Source organism: Hypanus sabinus, chromosome 9, assembly GCF_030144855.1.
Source record: "Hypanus sabinus isolate sHypSab1 chromosome 9, sHypSab1.hap1, whole genome shotgun sequence".
Lineage (NCBI taxonomy): Eukaryota > Metazoa > Chordata > Chondrichthyes > Myliobatiformes > Dasyatidae > Hypanus > Hypanus sabinus.
The window spans coordinates 40,000,576-40,017,856 of record NC_082714.1 but is presented as its reverse complement, the minus strand read 5'-3'; the positions used below and the strand labels follow the sequence as shown (position 1 = coordinate 40,017,856).

Here is a 17,281-nt window from a genome sequence, read left to right as displayed (position 1 = left end):
GGCAGCATCTATAGGGAGAAGCGCTGTCTATGTTTCGGGCCGAGACCCTTCGTCAGGACTCTACACACATGTATCTGCATAGATACATGCTTTTCAGCTCATCAGCTCTGAGCTCTGATTACAAAAATACCAATTTTGTTCTCCTCTTATTCCCTTCCACTCACATACTAGAAAGGATAGTGGCTAACTAACCTGGATACTGTTGCTATGTGGGAGAAACTGAAGCACCAGAGGGAAATCCACATGGAGAATGAGCAAACTCCACACAGACAATACTGAAGTCAAGATTGAACCTGTGTGTGAGTGGGCAACTCCACCAGCTGTACCACTGTGCCACCTAAAACGAAACTCCAAGCACTTTGAGTTTCTTCACTCAGAGCTTGTGGAGGCCAAGAACAAATAGAGAAGGTATGTATACCCAGCTGTCCCAGCAGACCCACATCTTACACACCCACAGAAAGCTCGTTGGCAGCCTCAGAATCCCAGAACGCTCAAGGAAAATCCTAAGAAAATGATTACAATGAAGTGTCTTAAATGTATGCACAAGAAACTGCAGATGCTGGAATCTGGAAGATCTCAGCAGGTTGAGCAGTATTGGTGGAAAAAATAAAATTTTGACATTTCAGGCCAAACCCCTGCATCAGGACTGACAGAGGAGAGCCAAGATGGCCAGCAGAGAGGAAAAAGGGAGTGGCAAGGACGCCAAAGTGATTGGTAGACTGTGGAAGGGTGTAAGATGACAAGCAGTGAGTGCCAGACAGGGGGAGATGAGAGAGGTAAAATTGGAAGTCTTCAATGAACTTGGATTTGGACATCGACTATTTCCTTCTACCAGTGCTGCTCGAACTCCTGAGTTCATCTGGCAGAGCATGTCCTTAATGGAGGTTAGTTTTAATTCTTTGGAAATTGGTGCCTTTGTTAAAATTGACAATCTTCAATTTAAAACCCTCCACTTATAAAACATAGAACATGCTGTAGTATACAGTACAGGCTTTTCAGCAGACCATATTGTGCCAGCCTTTTTACCTACAACCTTTTAACCTGGGTAGTGGTAGCGGCAGGTTCGGTATTGTCATTTAAAGTAAAATTGGATAGGTATATGGACAGGAAAGGAATTAGGGTTATGGGCTGAGTGCAGGTCAGTGGGACAAGGTGAGAGTAAGCATTCAGCACGGACTAGAAAGGCTGAGATGGCCTGTTTCCGTGCTGTAATTGTTATATGGTTATATGGTTCCAAGTTCAATTTAACCCTTCCCTCCCACATAGCTCTCCATTTTTCTTTCATGCAATACTGTGCAAAAGTCTTAGGCACATGTGTATACAGTCCTGTATTTGTTAACATGGAGCGAAGAGCGAGTTAGTAAATCCAGCGGGAGCACTGGGAATGGTGAGGGTGGAGCAATGCAGGAAGGGTGTGGGACTGCTGGCAGACAAGGAGTGCAGGGGCCGGGGGAGGGTGCAGGAGCAGACACACCCAGCCCTGAGACGCCAGGATCGGTCATTTGATTCCAAACAACTGTTTTACAGAATGTCTCTCTGGTGCTTCCCGCTCACTCCCCTCCCCATCTATGATTCCCATCTCCCTGCCCCCTTCCCACTCCCAATCCTCAATAGAGACCCAAATCAGAATCAGGTTTATCAGCACTCACATTTGTCATTAAATTTGATTTTTTTTTTCAGCTGCAGTTTAGTCCAATACATAAAATTACTACAGTACTGTGCACAAGTCTTGAGCACCCTAGCTATACATATATATATTTACACACATGCCTAAGGCTTTTGCACAGTACTGTACATGTGCCTATATAAGAGACTTGTATGGTAACTTTCATGATGCTGGGTGCCCAACTTCTTTGAACATGTTCTGTACTGTCATTATAATACAAAAACTATGACAGTCAGAGTGGGCACAGTAAATTCCATAGACAGCAGGGAGATAATGAGCAAATAATTTCTTATTGCTATATTGATTTAGGGATAGCATTGTGCATGGAACAGGGAATTACTCCCTCATTCAACTTTAAAGTCCCTAGAGATCTTTTACATTCAGCCCAAGTCTTAAAATCTCTTGCAAGTGATGCCAACTCTAATGTCATAGAATTCATTCCTGGGAATCCTTCAGCTTTGACCTGCAATCTGGTCCTGCTGGAGCTCCAGGTCCTCATCAAGAATACGCCTCACAGAGCCAGGTGTAGAACACCCAGTTTTACAGCTCTGTCTGTGTCCATTTGGAAGAAACTTATTAAAGATCGTCCTACGGATGCACAGTAGAGAGCATCCTAAGAAGCTGCGTCATTGCTTAGTACGGAAACTGCGCTGTAGCAGATAGGAAGGTTCTGCAACAGGTAGCCAAAACTGCCCAACACATCACTGGTACCAGCCTACCCTCCATCAAGGACGTACATACAGAAAGATGCCAGGAAAGGGCCAGTAATATCATGAGGGATCTCACACACCCACCCTGCTCACGGACTGTTCGTCCCACTCCCATCAAGCAGGAGGCTACGTAGCATCCACGCCAGGGATGCCAGACTGAAAAGCAGATACTTTCCCCAAACAATAAGGCTAATCAACACCTCCAGTTGATCAGCCTCTAGTTCATCACATCAAGTCAAATTTATTGTCATTTAACTATACACATCTATATAATGGATATCACCATAAAATATATATAGAAATGAGATAACGTATCTTTCCTCCACTCTCACCCTGAACACCGGCGTGCCTCAAGGCTGTGTGCTGAGCCCTCCTCTGTATTCCCTTTTCACCTATGACTACGTTCCTGTACATGGTTCTAACTCCATAATCAAGTTCACAAACGACACCACGGTGGTTGGCCTGATCAGAGGGGATGATGAGACGGCCTACAGGGACGAGGTCCAGCACCTGGTCGCGTGGTGTGCTGACAACAACCTGGCCCTTAACACCCAGAAGATCAAGATCAAGATCAATTGTGGACTTCAGGCATGCTAGGAGCCACACTCACGTCCCCATCTACATCAATGGAGCTGTAGTGGAGTGTGTATCAAGCTTCAAATTCCTTGGTGTCCACATTTCCGATTATCTCACCTGGTCCCTGAACTCCTCCATCCTGATCAAAAAGGCACAACAGCGCCTTTATTTCCTGCTAAGCATCAAGAAAGCTCACCTCTGTCCCAGGATTTTGACAGACTTTTACCGCTGTACCATTGAGAGCCTACTCACCAACTGCATCTCAGTGTGGTATGGCAACTGTCCCATATTGGACTCCAACGTGTGGTGAAAACTGCCCAGCAGATTATCGGCACCCAATTGCCCACCATTGAGAACATCTACCATAAACGCTGCCTGAGCAGGGCGAAAAGCATTATCAAGGATGCTTCTCACCCTAACCATGGACTTTTTACTCTCCTCCCATCCGGTAGGCGCTACAGGAGCCTCCGCTCCCGCACCAGCGGGCACAGGAAGAGCTTCTTCCCTGAGGCTGTGACCCTGCTGAACCTCATATCACAGCGCTAAGCAGTATTGCACCCATATTGTACTGTCTCAGTACTTTTATATTTGTGTGCTGTAGCACTTGCTTTTAATTTGTAGTTATTTTGTAAATAAGACTATCCCTTACATTTCTGGTTAGATGCTAACTGCATTTCATTGGCTTTGTATCTGTACTTGGCACAATGACAATAAAGTTGAATCTAATCTAAACCTAAAGCACAGTCACACACATAACACACGGTATCTAATGAAGGTGCAGATAAAATCCACAGATGAATCGCACATAAATAAAGTGCATTAATATTAAATATTGTAAGATGCGGATCAGATTAACCAGTGACACATGAAAACAATGTGGCAGGGAACTCAGAAGCTTAATTGCCTGGAGATGCAGGGGGGAGCGGTTTGGAATCTGTTTCTCATCCTGACCGTTCTTGTTTCTGTGCGTTGCTGATGGTAGAAAGTCAAAGAAGATGCTGGATGGATGGGTGGGATCCTTAATTATACTGAGGACCCTGTGTGTGCAGCACTCCTGGCAAACGTCTCCGATGGATGGGATTCTCACTGCCTTCGTAAGCACTTCAGGTCCGGTGCTCGCCTGCTCCCGTACCAGATGGAGATGCTCTCGATGGTGCTCCTGTAAAACATAGTTAAGATGGGGGTGGGGAGCCTTGTTTGCCTCAATCTTATTTGGAATTGGAGGTGCTGCTGTTCCTTTTTGTTCAGGGAAATGATATTAAGGGACCATGAGGTCATCAGTGATGTAAGCGCCCAGGAACTTGGTGCACTTAACTCTCTCTACAGAGGAGCCATGTGTTTGCAGAGGGGAATGGCTGGTCTGCACCATCCTGAAGTCCACAAGGATTTCCTTTGTCTTCTCCACGCTGATGACATGGTTTCAGTTGGATGCTGCGACACGGTCATACATCAGCAGTGTGAACAGCAGCAGGCTGAGCCCACAGCCCTGGGGAGCACCAGTGCTCACCGCAATGGGACAAGAGACATTGCTACCCACGTGCACTGACTGTAGCCTTACTGTTAAGAAGTCCCATGTCCAATTGCAGAGGGAGGTGTTGAGACCCATCACTGACCTCCCTCCCAAACCCATAACCAGCACTACTTCATTATTCCTGGCGCTGTTCATTTCTAGTGAGTGGCATTAAAAATAAAACAGCATCAAGTGTATTACAAGATAGCTCTCACTCTCTCCTCTTTCTCACATACACAGCTGCAGTCTGGAACCTATTCTGGGCAAGGTTTATGAATGCATCAGGGCCACTGGGGACACAAGATTCTACAGATGCTGGAATCTGGACAAACTGCTGGAGGAACTCAGCGGTCACTGGGCCTCCCTTCCTCCTATTCAGTCATCTGACTGCCACTATTGTGAGGGGTAATCATTATTTCTTACATTGAACTGCCTTGTTACCATGGGAAACTGACAGTGCCCCTCCCCCAGTGCATCAGATTGCTAGCCACCCCTGCCAGGGGATTTCTCTAAAGAGCTTTGAAATATGTATTTAGTTGCATCAAAGCTTTTCATGTTTTTTTATGGAAAATATTCCTTCTAAAAGCTCTTACTTTATAAGTTTTGATAATATTTATCAGGACTGCCTATTCAGTAATTTTCCTCTGTCACAGGGGATGGCCGTAATTCAGTGCTGCTTTCATTTTGCTACATTAACTGGAGCTGTGCAGCTTCAGGACAAATCCCTGTGAGATAGTACTTAGTTCATGTCATCCTGATTCATGCTGAATGTGATCCCTTCAGGGGCCATACAATAAATGGATTGGCTGCTAACAATTGAATGGCTTTGTTATGGCATAGAATCATGTTAATGAGATTTGACCGTGCCAGAATTATAATTTAAGGGCTGAAATTTTTAGTTTCCTAGAAGTGACAATTAGTTCTGTTATTGTCGAAATATAAGTGTCTTCCACCCCCCCCCCACTTCTTCAATGTGAATGAAAATGTGCTTTTTACAGCTGCCAAGATAATTTGTCCTCTGATTCTTTGTTTTAATTTCTCAACAATTATTTTTCAATGGCAATTACTTGTATTTATATGGCATTTTCAGCAAAGTACACCACTTAGCACGAACATCATTGAAACACAATTGGTACAAGAAGCGATTTGAGAACAAAAGTGAAAGAGTGCATTTTGTATAGAATTTTAACAAGAGAAAAAAGAAGTCGAGGTAATGAAAATCAGGCCTACCATTACTGGAGTGACAAAACAGAGGATGAACAGGAGGCTGCAATTGGAAGAGTGCAGGCTGTCTCAGGTTTCAAGTGTACTAATTACCAATTGCTGGCAGATAACTCAGCCAATATATGAAATGCTGGCGAAAAATGGCCAAAATTTGTCAATTTCACCTCAATGCCCTAGCATGATACTGTCACATGAACTAAGTCACTGGAGAGAAGTACTGGCGGATTTCAAGCAGTCTCTTTATTCAACAAAATGCAAAACAGCCGCATCACATTGATACCCTTTTCAGAGAAGGCACCTCCCTGACCCAATTCTACACATTTTATGTGCTACAGATCAAAGGACAATTCCATATTTAATAATCTAATCACAATGCTCTCTTTGAGCGACGCACAACCTTCGTAGCTTCTGCTTTGCTCCCACACCACAGAAGCCCATGAATTAAAATCACATTCACAAAATGCTGGTGCAGGCCAGGAAGCATGTATAGGGAGAAGCACTGTCGACGTTTTGGGCCAAGACCCTTCGTCAGGACTAACTGAAAGGAGAGATACTAAGAGATTTGAAAGTAGTGGGGGGAGGGGGAAATGCGAAATGATAGGAGAAGACCGGAGGGGGTGGGATGAAGCTAAGAGCTGGAAAGGTGATTGGCAAAAGTGATACAGAGCTGGAGAAGGGAAAGGATCATGGGACGGGAGGCCGAGGGAAAAAGAAAGGGGGAGGAGGGAGCACCAGAGGGAGATGGAGAACAGGTAGAGTGATGGGCAGAGAGAGAGAGAAAAAAAACAAACAACTAAATATGTCAGGAATGGGGAAAGAAGGGGAGGAGGGGCATTAACGGAAGTTAGAGAAGTCAATGTTCATGCCATCAGGTTGGAGGCTTCCCAGCCTGTATATAAGTGTTGTTCTTCCAACCTGAGTGTGGATTCATCTTGACAGTAGAGGAGGCCATGGATAGACGTATCAGAATGAGAATGGGACACGGAATTAAAATGTGTGGCCACTGGGAGATCCTGCTTTCTCTTGTGGACCGAGCGTAGGTGTTCAACGAAACGGTCTCCCAGTCTGCATTCGGTCCCACCAATATATAAAAGGCCACACTGGGAGCACCGGACGCAGTATACCACACCAGCCGACTCAGGAAGGGTTGTCTGGGGCCCTGAATGGTGGTGAGGGAGGACGTGTAAGGGCAGGTGTAGCACTTGTTCCGCTTACAAGGATAAGTGCCAGGAGGGAGATCGGTGGGAAGGGATGGGGGGGGGACGAGTGGACAAGGGAGTCGTGTAGGGAGCGATCCCTGCGGAAAGCAGAAAGAGTGGGGGAGGGAAAGCTGTGCTTGGTAGTGGGATCCCGTTGGAGGTGGCGGAAGTTACGGAGAATTATACGTTGGACCTGGAGGCTGGTGGGGTGGTAGGTGAGGATGAGGGGAACCCTATCCCGAGTGGGGTGGCGGGCGGATGGGGTGAGGGTAGGTGTGTGGGAAATGGGAGAGATGCGCTTGAGAGCAGAGTTGATGGTGGAAGAAGGGAAGCCCCTTTGTTTAAAAAAGGAAGACATCTCCTTCGTCCTGGAATGAAAAGCCTCATCCTGAGAGCAGATGCGGCAGAGATGCAGGAATTGTGAGAAGGGGATAGCCTTTTTGCAAGAGACAGGGTGGGAAGAGGAATAGTCCAGGTAGCTCTGAGAGTCTGTAGGCTTATAGTAGATATTAGTAAATAAGCCATCTCCAGAGATGGAGACAGAAAGATCAACAAAGGGGAGGGAGGTGTCGGAAATGGACCAGGTAAACTTGAGGGCAGGTGAAAGTTGGAGTCAAAGTTAATGAAGTCAACGAGCTCAGCATGCGTGCAGGAGGCAGCACCAATGCAGTCATCGATGTAGCGAAGGAAAAGAGGGGGACAAAGGAAAAGAGTTGGAACACGGTCTGTTCCACAAAGCCAACAAAAAGGCAGGCATAACTGGGACCCATATGGGTGCCCATGGCTACACCGTTGGTTTGGAGGAAATGGGAGGAGCCAAAGGAGAAATTAATGAGGGTAGAGGGGAATTGGTTAGGTCTGGAATCCAAAAAGAAGCAAAGAGCTTTGAGACCATCCTGGTGGGGGATGGAGGTATATAGGAACTGGACGTCCATGGTGAAAATAAGGCGGTGGGGGCTAGGAAATCATTGAAAAAATTAAATCATTGATATCAGCATTGTCTTGTCTTCCCATTAACTGCGATTCACGGCTCTTGTGACCCCGTTGTTCAGAGCTGCATTTTAAATTTAACCTACAGTCTATATTCATATTTGAAGACTGGTGGGAGACGTTAGTTGCTGAAGTTATTTGCAATATATACCGAATACATTATGAAACAAAGCTTTTCCTTATCAGAACACCTGAAATTTCTTGGCTTGGACAATAGGAAAGTTTTAGAATGTTCCTTTTTCATAGATGCATTAGTATCACATATTCCTTTATTTCATAGAAACAAAGAACATAGCAAACCTACAGCACAATTCAGGCCCTTCGGCCCAAAAAGCTGTGCCAAACATGTCCTTACCTTAGAAATTACCTAGTTACCCATTGCTCTCTATTTTTCTGAGCTCCATGTACCTGTCCAGGAGTCTCTTAAAAGACCCTATCGTATCCACCTCCACCACCATTGCCGGCAGCCCATTCCACGCACTCACCACTCGCTACGTAAAAAGCTACCCCTGGCATCTCCTCTGTACCTACTTCCAAGCACCTTAAAACTTCTGCTTTTTTTTCTCCATCATTTCACTTTCTCATGAACACAGCAGCTTCTGCAGATGCTGGAAATCCAGTGGAAACACACAAAATGGTTTAGGAACTCAGAAGCCGGGCAGCATCTATGGAAATGAATAAACTGTCGACGTTTCAGGCTGAGGAAAGGAAAGGGGAGGAGGCCAGAATGAGAAGGTGAGGGTGCGGATGCAGGATAAGGTAGAGAGTGACAGGTGAAGCCAGGTGGGTGAGGGAGGGGTGATGAAGTAAGAAGCTGCGAGATGATTGGTGGAATCAGAATCAGGCTTCATCTCATTGACATATTGTAGTGAAGTTTGTTGTTTTGTGGCACCAGAACATTGCAATTTATAATGATAAAAACTACATGTCATTACAGTAATAAATCAATATATAAATATTTTGAAAGAATTAAGAGAGGGAAGAGTACTGAGGTCGTCTCCATGGGTTCGTGGTCCATTCAAAAATCTGAGAGCAGGGGGAAGAAGCTGTTCTCCAAATGTTGAGTGCGTCAGTTCAGGTTTCTGTTCCTCGTCACTGATGGTAGCTATGAGAAAATGGCTTGTCCTGGATGTTGGGGTCCTTAATGATTGATGCCACATTTTGAGGCATTGCCTTTTGAAGGTGTCCTCGATGCTGACGAGGCTATTGTTCATGATGGAGTTGGCCAGGTTTACAACTTACTGCACCTGTTTCTAATCCTGTGAGGTGGCCCCTCTATACCAGATCGAGATACAACCAGTTAGACAGCTCTGCAAGGGACATCTGTAGAAATTTGCAAGCGCCTTTGGCAAGGTACAAATTCTCCTCAAACTCCAAATGGAATATAGTTGCTGTTGTGCATTCTTTGCAATTGCATCAATATGTTGGGCCCAGAATAGAATCCCAGAAATGTTGACACCCAGGAACTTGAAACTGCTCAAGCTTCCAACTTCTGCTCCCTTGGTGAGGACTGGCGTGTGTTCCCACGATTTCCCCCTCCGTAAGGCCACACTCAATTCTTTGGTCTTACTGACACCGAATACAAGAGTGTTGCTGTGATACCACAAAACCAGCTGATCGATCTCGCTCACGTGCACATCCTCATCTGACCTTAGATGTGTCGACGACAAATTCACAGTTGACATTTGAGCTGTGCCTAGCCATACAATTGTGGGTGTGGAGAGAGCAGAGCAACGGCTAATTATGCACAGTCGAGGTGCACCAGTGATGATTGTCAGTGGGGAGAGGATATTACTTCCAACCCACACAGTCTCTGGTCTTGCAGTGAGGAAGTCAAGGAACCAGTTGCAAAGGGAGACACAGAGGTCTAGGTTTTGGAGCTTGCTGATTAGAAGAAGGAATCTGCTAGATAGAACCCCTCACCTCCATTCAAGGACCCAAGTAGCCCTTCCAGGTGAGGCAATACTTCCCCTTTGATTCTTATGGGCTCGTCTACTGTATCCAGTGCTCTCAATGTGGCCTCCTCTATATTAGCTAAACCCATTGTAGATTGGGGAACCGCTTTGCCGAGCACCATTGCTCCATCTGCAAAAAGCAGTATTTCCCGGGGGCCTGCCGCATTAATTCCAATCCCAGATCCTGTTCCAACATGTTGGTCCATGTCTTCCTCGACTACCACAACAGGGGCAATCTCAGGTTGGACTGGCATCTCCTACTCCATTAAGGAGTTCCCCCGTCTGATGGTATACGCATCAATTTCTACTGCTTTTTGTCATTTTACCCCCTTTGCCCACCTACCTTCAATTCCCCACTCAGGTCCCTCTCCTACCTCTTGTCTACTTTTCACTTGCCTAGCACCTCACCCTGGTGCTTCTCCTTCTTCCCTTTCTGTGCAGTTTTGGGCTCCTTATTCAAGAAAGGATGTGCTGACATTGGAGAGGGTTCAGAGAAGGTTCACTAGAATGATTCTGGGAATGAGAGGGTTAACATATGAGGAACGTTTGACCGCCCTTGGACTGTACTCCTTGGAGTTTAGAAGAATGAGGGTGGACCACATAGAAACATTTCAAATGTTGGAAGGCATGGACAGAGTGGATGTGGCAAAGTTGTTTCCCATGGTGGGGGAGCCTAGTACGAGAGGGCATGACTTAAGGATTGAAGGGCGCCCATTCAGAACAGAGATGTGAAAAAAAATTTTTAGCCGGAGGGTGGTGAATCTGTGGAATTTGTTGCCACGGGTGGCAGTGGAGGCCAAGTCATTGGGTGTATTTAAGGCAGAGATTGATAGGTATCTGAGTAGCCAGGGCATCAAAGGTTATGGTGAGAAGGCGGGAGTGTGGGATAAAATGGGAGAATGGATCAGCTCATGATAAAATGGCGGAGCAGACTCGATGGGCCGAACGGCCGACTTCTGCTCCTTTGTCTTATGGTCTTAAGGTCTTTGGCCCCTGTTAAACTCTCCTCCTCTATCAGGTACTGGCTAGCAACCAAATCAGAGAGAGACAGCACTGTTGTGGATTCTGCCTGCTTTGGTAAATGTTTTTCATACCTGCCACATAATCCTTGGGCATTTTGCTTTTAACAACATATGGATAACTTTAGGGTGCATTTAGTGAATTTCAAACATTTCCTCAAGCTTGCGGCAGCATTCTGAATTCCCACATGCAACTTTCAGTGAGGACAACTCTGACAAAATGCTGTGCTTCTCCCCAGGGTGAAGGGCCCATGAATGGTTATAAACAGGGTCAAGTGCTGGCTTAGTTCTTCAGGGATCGCGACCTAACATTGACTGGCCTCAAAAGGCGCCACCCTGACAGATATATCTGGGTAAAACCTCTCTCTGAAATATCTCCACACTAATTCCCACGCTACGCAAGATATAAATGACAGATACCAGTTAAACAGTACATACTTAAAACTGCAGAGTACGTACGCCACGACCTGCCACTCAGGTGTGTCTAAATTCATGATGTCTGCTGCATTTCTTTGCATCCTTTAAGAGGCAAGAAATTTAAGAGACCACTAGACAGGTATATGGAGGAATTTAAGGTAAGGGGTTATATGGGAGGCAGGGTTTAAGGCTCAGAACAACATTGTGGGCCGAAGGGCCTGTACTGTGCTGTATTGTTCTATGTTCTATCTAACTGTTATACCTAGGCATACACACTCACTAATGCATATGCTAAAGTACAGTTCCTGGAACAAATTTACAGGCCCCCACTGGGGTCTCAAATCTTCAATAACCGTCCTTCACGACTGGTGGCCCTGTCTCACCAAATTACCACACAAAGTTTACTCTCTTACATAAACACCAATGCACACACTCTTGTATTTGGTGTCAGTAAGACCAAAGAATTGAGTGTGGCCTTACGGAGGGGGAAATCGTGGGAACACACGCCAGTCCTCACCAAGGGAGCAGAAGTTGGAAGCTTGAGCAGTTTTAAGTTCCTGGGTGTCAACATTTCTGGGATTCTATTCTGGGCCCAACATATTGATGCAATTGCAAAGAATGCACAACAGCAGCTATATTTCATTTGGAGTTTGAGGAGAATTTGTACCTTGCCAAAGGCGCTTGCAAATTTCTACAGATGTCCCTTGCAGAGCTGTCTAACTGGTTGTATCTCGATCTAGAATAGAGGGGCCACCTCACAGGATTAGAAACAGGTGCAGAAAGTTGCACCTCTGGTGCTCCCGATGTGGCCTCCTCTACATTGTTGAGGTCCAACATAGATTGGGGAACTGCTTTGCTGAGCACCATTGTTCCATCTGCAAAAAGCAGTATTTCCCTGGGGCCAGCCACATTAATTCCAATCCTATTCCGACATGTCAGTCCATGTCTTCCTCGACTGCCACGACGGGGGCAATCTCAGGTTGGTGGAGCGGCATCTCATAGTCCATGTAGGAGGCCTCCAGTCTGATGATGTACAAATCAATTTCTACAGCTTCTTGACATTTTACCCCCTTTCCCCTCCTACCTTCTTCAATTCCCCACTCTGGCCTCTCTCCTGCCTCTTCTCTTCTTCTCACTTGCCTATCTCCTCCTCCTCCTTCTTTTTCTCCCATGGTTCACTGTTCTCTACTATCAGATTCCTCCTTCTCCAGCTCTTTACCTTGCCCACCTGTCACCTCCTAGTTTTACTAGTTCTCCATCCGCTTGGCGTCGCCTATCCCTTCTCTCTTACACTCATTTCCCACCCCACTTTCTTATTCTGGCTTCTTCCCCCCTTTCTTTCCAGTCCTGATGAAACATCTCAGCCCAAAACATCGACTGTTTGTTCCTCTCCATAGATGCTGCCTGGCCCGCTGAATTCCTATGCCATTTTGTGAGTGTTACTCAATTTCTTATCCTGTGTACAGTCTGGTGGACACACTGTCCGTGAATAATCACACTAGTCTACATTGACCAGTCAATGACCAGAAAAAAGCAGAAATGCAGTTTCATTATCAACCAATCATTAAATCAGCTGGGAAATCACAACCTAACCTGATCATGTCTTCACTTGAAGTTAGCACAGCTAGTTCTTGAAAGAGAACAGGAACAGGATTCCTGTAGATCGGTGAGACCCAATGTAGATTGGGACACTGCTTCACCAAGCACCTGTGCTCCATCTGCCACAAAAAGCCAGATCTTCCGATAGTCAACCATTTCAATTTCACTTCCCATTCCCACTCCAACATGCCGTGATGAGGCCATACTCGGGTTGCTGGAACAATACCTTATATTCCATCTGGGTAGCCTCCAAATTGATGGCATCAGAATCAGGTTTATTATCACCGGCATGTGACATGAAATTTGTTAACTTAGCAGCAGCAGTTCAATGCAATACATAATCTAGCTGAGAGAGAGAGAAAAAATAGTAATAGTAACTAAATTTCCTTCAGATCAATTAAGTATGTCTGTCCGTCTGTCTGTCAAATAAAACATATTAATAAATGAACAAGTAAATCAATTACGTATATTGAATAGATTTTTTAAAATGTGCAAAAACAGAAAAACTGCATATTTAAAAGAAGTGTTCAAAGCTTCAATGTCCATTCAGGAATCGGATGGCAGAGGTGAAAAAGCTGTTTCTGAATCGCTGAGTGTGTGTCTTCATGCTTCTGTATCTCCTATCTGATGGTAACAGTGAGAAAAGGGCATGCCCTGGGTGCTGGAGGTCCTTAATAATGGATGCTGCCTTTCTGAGTCACCGCTCCTGGAAGGTGTCCTGGGTACTTTGTAGGCTAGTACCAAGATGGAGCTGACTAGATTTACAACCTTCTGCAGCTTCTCTCGGTTCTGTGCAGTAGCTCCTCCATGCAGCCTGTCAGAATGCTCTCCATGGTACAACTATAGAAGTTTTTGAGTGTATTTGTTGAGATGTCAAATCTCTTCAAACTCCTGATAAAGTATAGCTGTTGTCTTGCCTTCTTTATGACTATATCGATATATTGGGACCAGGTTAGATCCTCAGAGATATTGACACTGAGGAACTTCAAGCTCTTCACTCTCTCCACTTCTGATCCCACTATGAGGATTGGTATGTGCTCCTTCATCTTACCCTTCCTGAAGTCCACAATCAACTATTTTGCTTTATTGACGTTGAGTGCCAGGTTGTTGCTGCAGCACCATTCCATTCGTTGGCATATCTCATTCCTGTACATCACTTATGAACATCAATTTCTTGAACTTCCAGTAATTGCCCCCCTCCCCTTCACTGTTCCTTACTTCTGTTTTCCTCTCTCACCTTATCTCCTTGCCTGCCATCACCTCCCTCTGGTGCTCCTCCTCCTTCTATTTCTACCATGGTCTTCTATCCTCTCCTATCAGATTCTCCCTTCTCCAGGCTTTATCTCTTTCACCAATCAACTTCCCAGCTCTTTACTTTGCCCCCCTCTCTCTTTCCCAGTTTTGCCTATCACCTACCACCTTGAAATTCTTCCTCCCCTCCCCACATCTTCTTACTCTTCCTTTCCAGTCCTAATGAAGGATCTTTACCCAAAACCGTTGACTGTTTACTCCTTTCCATAGCTACTGCCTGGCCTGCTGAGGAAGAATTTAACATGACTTCCAATTAAAAGTTTAATTTAAACCAACTTTTAATGGATGTCATGATGATTTTTTTCCAGCTGGGTCCTACTTATCACCAAGTCATAAGACAATCCCATGGGGCTGACTCACCTGCAACACATAAGTTGAGTTGCTGAAGTCTGGGTAACTAGGATCTGCCCGACTCACGACACTCTTGCGCAGGTTGCTTGACCAGAAGGGGCAATGGACACCTGAGGTCATGAGGTCAGATTTGATTTGGAGTACAGTAATAATAATTCAGAAGTAAAATACATTAAACAATGAGAACCTGAAATAAAATTGAAAATGCAGAGAGGATAGTTAACATTTCAGATCAACAATCTATCTGAAATGGGAAAATTTAGAGTCAAAATTTATGTTCCAGAGGAAGGAGTAAAGTGAATAAAATGGGAAGTCCATGATAGGTAGAGAGCAAAGAGAGATTGAATGACAGTAATAATGATGACACCAGTTGAATGAGTGGTAGATTAAGGGTGGTGATAAACAAATCTAAAAGAACCAGGAGAGAAAATCATAATTTTCTACAGATTTTGTTTGGCCTGTTGCATGCTCAGAGGATGTGCAGACCAGCTAGCAGATGTTCTCACTGACATCTTCAACATCTCCCTGAGCAGCGCCACCGTTCCAACGTGCTTCAAGGCCGCCACCATTGTCCCTGTGCCGAAGAAGTCTTCAGTGTCCTGCCAAAATGACTACCGTCCCGTTGCACTCACATCCATCATCATGAAGTGCTTCGAGAGGCTCGTCATGAGGCATATCAAGACCCTGCTGCCCCCCTCACTGGACCCCTGCAGTTTGCGTACTGTCCCAACCGCTCAACAGATGACGCCATTCCCATCACCTTCCACCTGGCCCTAACTCACCTGGACAAAAAAGACACAAACGTTCGGATGCTGTTCATAGACTTCAGTTCAGCATTCAACACAATCATCTCTCAGAAACTGATTGGAAAGCTGAGCCTACTGGGCCTGAACACCTCCCTCTGCAACTGGATCCTAGTCTTCCTGACTGGGAGACCTCAATCTTCGGTAGGTCGCAGTCTAGTATGTTTTTTTTTTCTCAGTGTTGTTTTTTTTACGGAATTCAGCCTAGTTTTTATAATGTGTCATGTAGCACCATGGTCCTGAAAAACTTTGTCTCATTTTTACTATGTACTGTACCAGCAGTTATGATCGAAATGACAATAAAAGTGACTTGACTTGACATGACTTTAACTATTCTGTGGTTAAAAAATCATAACTTTGGTGAGATACAGGAGAGGGATCAGCAGGTAGTGTCCTTGGAAACTGGTTCCTTGATGAGATTTCCTTTGAGAGTTTGGTAGTGAAATGGGAGGGGTATGTTGGAAATGACCATGGAACGCCTCAGGAGTTGGGGTTAGTGTGTGATGGATTTATTCAAAGAACAGAAACAAAAGAAAAGCTCGCTATCGTATTTAATGTCTCTGTGACTATTTTTCGCTGGATCCAATCCATTTGTAGTGATATTTTTAAGCAGTCAGCGACCTTGAGAATACTTCAGTACTAAATGAATCAGTTCCTGACTTTGCTTCAGGGAACTTGTGCTGCATTATATATTTGGTGCAGCCTAGGCAATTTGAGCAGCTCTTTTTGGTGACAAGTATCATTTTAAAATAACATATTGCTGCCTATGCAAAAGACATCTTGTGATGTAGTGATTAAGTTAAAAGCCAATGAATGTAGAATTGATCTACGTAGTCAGAGGACTCGTTACACATACCAGCACATAATGGAGGACATTCAGTGTCACTTGCATAAGAATCTATTACATTAGTCCATATTATACTGTAAAGTATATTTTTCAGTTGCTTCCAAAGGCCAGAAGTATTGAAGGGCTTCAAAATGCAAAAGGTAGAAAAGATTTGTCTCACCAATCACCAAATTTGCAAAATAGCTTGGATGTTGCCATATTTTATTACAGGACATAGAGATCCATCACCTTCAACTGAGATATCATCCTTGTCATTGAGTGAACCTCAGAGAGCCTAGGTTATGGTAGAAAACAGAACTGAATAGGGACATCAGAAATAAAATATATAAAAATAACAGCAACATAATATGTTGAAGTTGAAACATTGCATTTCATTTTTGCACTCTTCACAATACATTTCTGGTTTGATGGGGGTGTGGCTGTCAGTTAGTTTAATCAGGTATGTAGGCTATTTTGCATGCAGTACAAGCAAACTTGGTCTTGCACCATTTTCGGTTGGAGAGGTTGTGGTTCCCTGGTTCCTTTGGAGAGTTCTGGGATCTGGGAATACCATCTCTTGCTGAGACATTAGAAGGATTGTAAATAAGAATATCAGAAGGTAGTAGGAGTCAAGACGTTGAAACTGTAATGGGGTGGAAGAGGACATTTAACACATTGAACTGTGTTTGAGGCTAGATGGTCATGATTTAGGCCTTAGACCGCCTTAGATCACAAAAGCATAGATCACAAAGCATTGCTGAAAAAATGCTTTGCTGCTCTTTCTTTGGGCAAATGACTTACCCAGTTTGGATTGGCTGCAGTAAGCTCTCTGATACCATGCTTTAACTTTCTCACTGCTCAGCTGAAGTCTCATCGACAGTGATGTGGCAGTGTTGAATACCTTCTGTCTGATTTTTCTTTGTTATATCTTAAATGGTCCAGAAGAAGATGGTGCCAGCGACCAAGGGCAACATCCTCCAGACCGTTCATGAAACTACTTATTTAACAGCATTTCATTCAATATGTTTTGTATTCACTCATGCTGATGGTAATACTTGCCTCTATAACTTTTTTAAAGATTGATCTGTTTCCAGTATTCAGAATTAGAATCACTGTCAGGTTTAT

At 44.6% G+C, this 17,281-nt stretch overlaps 1 long non-coding RNA gene across 4 annotated transcripts in view; it reads right to left on the bottom strand.

Annotated features, from left to right (window-relative positions):
- Nucleotides 1-13,217: 13,217 nt before the first annotated feature.
- LOC132399289 (uncharacterized) overlaps nt 13,218-17,281 on the bottom strand; it is a 52,316-nt gene continuing 48,252 nt past the window's right edge. Inside the window, exons 6-8 of one of the 4 annotated variants that reach the window (XR_009513942.1) lie at nt 15,038-16,451; nt 14,537-14,637; nt 13,218-14,011 (exon numbers count right to left, since the gene is read on the bottom strand). This is a non-coding gene — a long non-coding RNA (uncharacterized LOC132399289). Of the gene's footprint in view, nt 16,452-17,281 lie in introns of all 4 variants that reach the window. The other 3 variants (XR_009513940.1, XR_009513941.1, XR_009513939.1) reach the window with 3 other exon arrangements.